We start from the raw sequence: 8,073 nt of genomic DNA, 5'->3' as shown, positions 1-8,073 counted from the left end.
GGTCAGATTGCCCCGACCCACTTTGTGCTCAACCAACCCCGTGTCTGTCATGCGTTCCAGGATTTCCAGAAGTCTGTTTCACTGACAGTCCTTTGTCTCCAGGTATCGCTACAGATTATATTTTAGTTTACCTTTATTTGATCATGTCAGTGGGTTTTCAGAAAGGGGAGGCACACACATGGGCACAAGATGTTTGAGGTCTGGTATGTTTTTTCTTTTCTTTTCTTTTCTTTTCTTTTCTTTTCTTTTCTCTTTCTTTTCATTTCTTTTCTCTTCTTTTCTTTTCTCTTCTTTTCTTTTCTGATCAGAAAAACAAACAACACATAGACAAACCCTCCATCACCGAACACAAACTGAGAGATGGAGTGTCAACACGCTGCTCGACTCTGAGTGGAGAGACGGCTGGGAGTCCTGTCTGAGCACCAGCTCTCTGTCTTGCGTCCCTCCCTGGAGCCTCGGTTCACCTGTCTCTTCACCTGCAGAGATGCACACGAGGGGAAAATCATAGTTAAGAGGCAAAACCCAGACAGGCTGTTTTCAATCCTAGCTGCTACTGCCAGAGAGGTATTTAATGGGAAACAGGGGAAATCGGAGAAGAAATTTCATATCAAGAAAGTGGGCAAGTCCCGCAGACAGCTGTCAGCTCGGATCATATCTGTCTCCATCTAAAGCCCAGGGAGCCATCCCGTCGAAGCTCCAAAGAGTGTCTCTGGAAGCCACATGAGTTCTGGGCAGGAACAGCAAAGAGAGACAGAAACAGATGAACAGACCTGTCCACACACGACTCTGTTCACCAGGGGAGTGTGGGGAGGTGGGAGAAGATGACCCCAGACCTGGAAAACCAGACCTGGCCAGCTCCAGGCCATCTGGTGAGGTGTTACCCACAGTTAAGACATAGTGGAATCCTCTAGATTGGTGTTTCTGAAACTCAAGTGTGCACGCAAGCATCTTGGAGATCTTATCAAAATGTAGATTCTAGGGGCGCCTGGGTGGCTCAGTCGGTTGAGTGTCCCTTCGACTCAGGTCATGATCTCGCGGTTCGTGAGTTTGGGCCCCACGTCTGACACTGCTGACAGCTCAGGGCCTGGAGTCTGCTTTGTATTCCGTGTCTCCCTATCTCTCTGCCCCTCCTCCACTCATGCTCTTTCTCTCAAAAATAAATAAACATTAAAAAAAAAAGAAAATGTTAAAAAATGTGGATTCTAATTCAATGGGCCTGGGGTGTGGCTCAAAAATCCACCTTTCTAACAAGTCCCCGGGTGATGCTGATGCTGCTGATTTGGGGACCACACCGCACGAAAGGCTCAGAAAGAGCCTCTTCGTCGCTTGGTAGAACTTCGTGAAGAATGGTGGTTCCCAAGGGCGGTCCTGGCTCTTCTCGTGATCAGGCACACACATCAGATTTGGTATATTTGTTCAAAAACAGTCTCACGGCTGTGTAGCATTCTTGTTTTCTAGACGACAACATCGTACGTGGATTTTATTACTTTTGGATTCCCGAAGGTCTACACAGCCAAGATGTCTCCCATCAGTGTCACTCCTATTGGCATCGTAACTAAACGTCTTTGTAATTCTGGAAATCACTCCTCATCTTCAGAAATGACAGTAGGTAATTGTAAAAAGATAGAACACACCTTCCCCCGGTCCCCCTGGTGGCCTCACGGATCTCTCCTGTCCCATCAACTGAAGACAATGGTCACGAGATTATTATCCCCAAAGCTGGGGGGAGCTGGGGAATATCGATCTACGGGCTTCCCACCAAGCAGATGGTTGCCACAAGGCTCGGACAGCAGACAGAGGCAGACAGAGCTCTGGGAGAGGCCAGCTCTAACGGTGCCACGGGCCACGTTGGCAGCCCCTTGAAGGCGAGTGGTCACTTTTCTGCCATCCTGGGGCACCTGCAGACCCCGTGCTCATCTACCTCCTGTTTGAGAGGCTCCGGGGCCTTCTTGCTGCCGTCAGCAGGGGGCTGGAGGCGGACGGAGAGGGGGGGATGGTGTGGGGGCCACGGGAGCAGATCGGCTCAAAGCTCAGCCTGGAACAAGGGACTCCCCTGTCTCTAGGGACCTGTGGACGGGCCAGGTCCCTACAGAGCCCCTGGAGCAGCTGTCTGTCTGTCCAGTCCTGGCCCGGAGTCCCTTGTCCTCCATGAAGACCAGGAACACCTTTGTTGGTTTTCTGGGTCTTTCTTCATCTCACCAGGGCCCACACATCTCTCTCACAGCTGCCCACCATGCAAGGGTGCTGTCTGTCCTTCTCCACTTTTTTTTAAAGTTTATTTATTTATTTATTTATTTAGATACCCAAGCAGGCTCCGGCCATCAGCCCAGAGCCTGGTTCAGGGCTCGAACTCATGAACCGTGGGACCATGACCTGAGCCAAAATCAAGAGTCAGACACTTAATTGACTGAGCCACCAGGCGCCCCTGTCCCTCTCCGTTTTGCCTCCTCCAGCCCCAATATCCATTGAGGGAAATTAAGGCGAGGAAGGGGTGGGGTAGGTGGCTTCATAACGTGTTGTCAGAGGAACGCTGACGATGTTCCAATTTGCCCGCTCCAAGACCTTTGAACTATTCCCTGTGCTTCCGATCAGTGCGACGGCCCATAGGGGAAACTGAGGCAGCGGGTGAAGGAGTGCCTTTCTGGAGGTCATGTGACAAGGAAGTGGCACGTCTGGGTGAAGTCGGGTTCTCTGATGCCGGCTGCGTTGGTGCTTGGAAGGACCCCCATCGAGAGCAGGATGAGACCCCACCGGCCAGGGTCCATCCTTTGAGAATCCTGGCCATGGGGTGGTCAAAGGTGCTACCTGGGAAGGATGGCAGAGGGCTGCAGGCAAGGGGGAGGGGTCCCCAGAAAGGGCTCTAGCCTGTCCCCCTGCAGGCCCCTGTCGGGTCCCGGCACAGCGGGCTCCAGGCCGTCCCGACGCCTGCTGCCAGGATGAGCCCTAGCTCTGCAGGGCGGGATGGATGTTCCGGCCCTCCAAATGCTGTTCCGGGCAGCCGTGGGCTCCTGCGCGGTCCATGGCCCTGGGTGACACAGACACGCTGCTACTGGGCACCGGCGGCTCCGGCTCGGGCACCGCACGGCCCGTGGCGCCCTTGGCCCTGTCTGAGGGGCGGCCCGGCCCGGGTTGCCAGGGGCACGGCCCCCAGGAGCGCAGAACAAGGGCCGCGTGCGGGAGCCTCGCCCGGGGCCTCGGCTCCAAGCTGCTCATTATGCCGCGTGTTTTGTTTTAAATTACCTTCCTCCGTGAGAGCGTGTTTTAGTCCCACTCTAAGTACTGTTGACAGATGTGTTAATTCATGTATTTAAACAGATATTTAGCAACCGGCAGAAGATTCAGCTAAAAATAGGTCATCTTTCTAAATAGGCTCTTTGACACGGGGCTGGCGCTCAGGCTCCCAGCGTGGAGCTCAGGGAGGCTGTTTGCAGCGTGAGTGGGTTTCGGACGCGCGGGAGGCCGGGTACGCGTGCAAGAGGCGTGTGCTCTCCTCGGGGAGACGGAGGTCCGGCTGCGGGGAGAGCCGGACGTGGGCAGCTCTCTGGGCCTCTGGGGCTCTGCTCCCCGCGGCCTGCACCGCACGCAGCAACCCTCTGCTGCTCGTCAAATGAGGGGTTTGTACTGAGCGTCTCAGAGGCGCCCTTTACACAAAGCCGTGTGGTCCCAGGAGAGCAGGGAGGCTCCAGCAGTGGGGTGGGTAGGCAGTGACCTCCCAGACAGAGGCAGGACCGGTCCAGGCATCTCCTAGGTGCTGGGCACCACCCTGGGACACTTGGTTCTAGGCCCGAACCCCCCGCCCCCCTCCCCCCCGCCTGGCCCGTAGGGATCCGACCTGCTCCTTGGAGAGGGTGAGGCTCGCTTCCTGGGAGCACAGCACACCCAGGAGAAAAACCTGTCTCCCAGGGGTGCAGGAGACACCCCGCCCCTTGCTTCCTGGATGGAGAAGGTGTGGACTCCTACCGGGGTCTCAGGCTGACGCCACTGCTCTGGCAGGGTCGCGGTGAAGGACGGCCCCTCGGTCCCTCGTGCCTGTTCAGCTACGTACCTGGAGGCTCCTCTGGGCAGACAGGCGGGAGGGGCCTGCAAGGAGCCCGTGGAGGTGAGAACGCCCTGTGGCCGCCATGGGCTCTAAGAGCGGGACCGCTTGGATCCCAGGGCAGCCCCGTCCCAGGACGCGCACGGCCAGCCTAGCAGATACCGCCTCAGAATCCTTCTTAACGTAATGCTCTAGGAAGCCCTTCCCGATGAATCAGAATCCGCAGCCGAGTTGAAACCCGTCAGCCATGTCAGCACAGACAGAGGCGCTGCCTGCTCCTGATATCCCTGAGGAGACAGGTCAGGGCGTGCCATGCAGGGGAGGGTGCGGCTGTGACCTGACCACAGCCCTCCGTAGCAAGGAAGGAGCCCGGAGAGGGGGCAGGTCTGGGTGCCGCGGGCCCTCGGGCAGGGTCGAGGAGAGGCCCGGTGCCACAGCCCACTGGGAGGTCCCAGGTCAGCCGGGCACAGCCTTGGGTTGACGGGAGAGGCCCTTGCGTGCTGCTGTCTGGGAGCGGGAGGAAGATGGGGGCAGGTCGGTGGTGGGGGGGCGTAGACAGGTGGCATTTCTAATGTGCTCCTGGATGGCAATGTCACTGGTCATTAAGAACCATGTCTGGAGTAGGAGATTCTGGAATGCACCTCTGTGTGCCGGGGGAGGGGAGATAACAGCCTCTGGGAACGGCAGTGGCTGGTGACAAGCCGTGCCCAGGGGCCTGGCGGGCTGCCGGGGTGCCGCTGAGGGGCACCTGCCGGGCACCAGCTGGCTACCTGGCCGGCCCCAGGATGGCCCGTCTGCAGATCTCGCCTCTCCCTCCACCCCCACCCACACCACCCAGTTCCTTAGTGAGGGGAGAGGGCTCGTGGTGGGGGAGCAGGGCAGCCAGACATTTCTGGTCTCTCTGTGCTAGGTGAGCCACAGGGGGTACGTTAGGACCGCAGTTGTCATGTTCGGGGCCCCTCACAAAGGCTTGTGAACGTCCACGCCGGCGAGGGGCTGGGATGCCCGTGCCCCTTTAATTAACCCTTTATGGCCCCTTTCCTCTTGGTCCCGTAAGCTGCACAGCATCCTGCCCACCCGGCTCCCCCTTGGTCCCCCTTGGTCGCAGAGCCTGTAATGGGGGGAGGGCCCGCTACTTACAAGGGTGCAGGTGGGGGGCGGGGAGCACCCGGCCACTGCTGGGTGTGGTTTTCATTTCGGAATGTGGACCGGCGGATGCCCGTGGTGCCCTCCCGCCGCCACCGTCGTCTCTGACCTCGGAGCGGGGGTCCCCCGGGTGTGCCCATGCCACTGATCCCGTGTCCCCGCCTCGGTAAACGTCAAGGTGTTAATTATTTGTAGCAGGATCATCTGGGTACTAACAGAGTGAGCCAGAAAAGGGAAGATAACCCCCGGGGACACCCCGCCATCAGCTGGTCTGGTGCACGTGCATGGTGCCCGTCAAGAGCGGGACGCGGGCCGGCTGAGAGGCTGCTGCAATCGTCCTAGTAAGACATGAGGGGGTCTGTGGAGGAGTCAGAGGTAAAGGTATGCAGGTCTGAACTGATTTGAGATTAGGCCTGAGAACATTTGCTCGGGTGTTGGGTGTGGGTGTGGGGGGGGCTGCGGACTTGGGGGGCACGTGGGTGTGAGGGGGGTGCGGGGGCACACGGGCATGGGGGGGCGCGAGTGTGAGCGGGGAACAAGGCACTGGTGTGGGGTCTTGTCTGATGGAAGGATGAGCAGAGGTTCTGCCCCCTGAGCCAGAGGAGATGTGGGGGAGAAACAGGCCGGGGGTGGAAAAGCGAGTGTCCCTTTTGGACGATTTCCCCTCTGGGTCCCCTGGAAGGGCCCGGGGAGGCTGCAAAGCACAGGAGGTCTGTGCCCGGAGCAGGGGTGCAGGGGGCGAGGAAAGCCTTGCAGCAGAGGGAGGTGCCAGGTGGTCAGGCCTCAACCAGTCCCGGGAGGCTGAGATAGCAGGTCGGGTCCCCAGGCGCAGAGGCGGCCTCCGCACAGTGGGTGCAGAGCGGCGGCGTTGGGCAAGGGCCTCGGCCCTCCAGGGACGTGGGGGTGCCCCCTGCGCTCCCCACCCTCCGCTCCCGCTGCTCACGCGCCCTTGCTTCCTTGGCTGAGCTCATGCCGTTTGGGAACGCGTCCTTAAGATCCGCGTCCACACCGCTTCCCCGGGGCGCGCAGTGGAAGGGTGTCAGGATGAACCGCGGCCCCTGGCAGGGCCTCCCCGGTCCACTTGCCGTGAGACCACGAGCCGCCCCGGGGCATCGCCTGAGCGCCTGACTCGCACACGTGAGAGCAGGGCCCCTCTTTCTGAGGGGCAAGGTTGGTCCCGCGTTGGGAGGTGGCTCCTTCCTTGCCTGCTGGCCCCTTGGGGGAAGCGCGCTGCTCTGGGCCAGGACCTCCGGTACGCGCGGCGGAAGATTGCGAGGATGGGACGCACGCTTCTCCAAAGTGACGCCGCGGCCGTGACCGTGAGCAGGACCAGAACCCCGAGAGGCCTTCTTCTCCCTGGTGGGAGGCACAGGATCCGTGGTCTGTACTTTGGAGGGAATGTCCCAGCGTGGCCTGGTCACTGGATCCCCACAAACTGAACTGACGTCCCCGGCCCTTGTCTCTTGGTAGAGTTCTCTCCCCGCCTCTAGAGGGCGTGCGTCCGGCCGGAGCGTCCAACCCTGGACACGTGATCTGGATGCGTGATCACGCACGTCACGCACGCGATCACCCCAGAGGGTGGAGGGAAGCAAGGAAGGAGTGGCCGTTGGCGTTGCCCTTCCAACGGGGAGGTCGTCCGCTGACCAGCGTTTTTGCCTCACTGACCGCCGGGCCGTGCCGCGGCCCCAGGATGTCCTCCTGGACATGAAGGACCTGGTTCCCCCGGGGTCTGTTCTGACCTCTGTCATTCCGGAGGCCCCAGGAGGAGACCCCAGTTTCCGCTGCACACGGGCGGTGTGGAGGTCTCAGGAGGAGAACGGGGCTCCGTCCCCCCGCCTGGAGGACGTCCGGTGGCCTGTGCCGTGGGACGAGATGGCTTCCAGCCTGCGTCCCTCCTCGCCTGGCGAGTGCGGTGGGAACGGAGAATCCTGGGGGGCTGCCTCTTTACATCCAAAGCGGTAGAGCGAGGAGTGTCTGCCCCCCGCACATCGTCCTTGGGGCGTCCGCCGTCCTGGCACTCACGGGGTATCTGGATGTGGGGAAGAACCCCCTGCTCTGCTGTTTGGAAGTCCTGGGGCTTTGAAGACGTGGAACAGAGATTGCGAACTGCCCGAGGCAGGAATTTTTTTTTTTTTTTTTTTAATGCTGGGAAACAGAGGGTCCTTCTTAGGGCATTTGGTTGGACGGTCTGGAATGCATTCTCTTTAAAACTAAAGTCCCAAAGGGACCACCCAGCCATCATCCGGTCCGTGCGTTTGGCTGGCACTTTGCAGTCTGCAAAGTGCTCTGCATGTGGCACCGGCAGTATTCTCGCGGGGACAGCCAGGGTCCGCCTTGTGCCTCTCGACCCCACACCTGCGGAGCTGATGTGCGAAACGACATCTTCCTCTTTCCCGAGGGTCCTTACGTTTTTTCCAGGCCTGGGTTTTCTGCGTATGCCAGCCCACCGTTTTCCATTCCACGCTTTGCAATTAAAATGAGTGCGCAGGGCTGTTTAAGCCACAGACGCATCCAGCGCGAGCCGTGTTTACATGGCAACTGGTGACCACTTAATTACATAGTAATTACGGCGCAGCGGCGGGGCGATCACACAGTAAGTGCTGTGTCATTAGCGGTGATTGCCCCGTCTTCCTAAGCACAGGGAGGCTGCATGGTAATTGCTTTTGGACCTTCCAACTGCGGGTGAGACGCAGCCACAGCAGCCTACAATTACCGAGGACGCATGTGACGTGTATTAAGTAAGCAAACATGGGGGGGCTGCCGTGCGCAAAGTGCGCGAGATCAAAGCCCCACGGTGGGGGGGCGGGGCGGCCGAGGCCTTAACGCGAGGCCTGGGGGAGATGAGGGTACTTTGTGTCCTCGGGCCGGGGGGCCTGGAGAGCGGGGTGCGC

At 59.5% G+C, this 8,073-nt stretch overlaps 1 long non-coding RNA gene across 1 annotated transcript; it reads right to left on the bottom strand.

Annotated features, from left to right (window-relative positions):
• Positions 1 to 252: 252 nt before the first annotated feature.
• LOC128776993 (uncharacterized) lies at positions 253 to 4,367 on the bottom strand. The gene is made up of 2 exons (XR_008422113.1): positions 4,046 to 4,367; positions 253 to 476 (listed from the first exon to the last, which is right to left on the bottom strand). It is a non-coding gene; the product is annotated as an uncharacterized LOC128776993 (long non-coding RNA).
• Between the last annotated feature and the right edge of the window lie 3,706 nt (positions 4,368 to 8,073).

This window comes from Panthera pardus, unplaced genomic scaffold (genome assembly GCF_024362965.1).
Source record: "Panthera pardus isolate Hobbes unplaced genomic scaffold, ASM2436296v1 HiC_scaffold_10, whole genome shotgun sequence".
NCBI classification, from domain to species: domain Eukaryota; kingdom Metazoa; phylum Chordata; class Mammalia; order Carnivora; family Felidae; genus Panthera; species Panthera pardus.
Note: the sequence above shows the minus strand (reverse complement) of the source record. Positions and strands in the feature narration are given on the sequence as shown.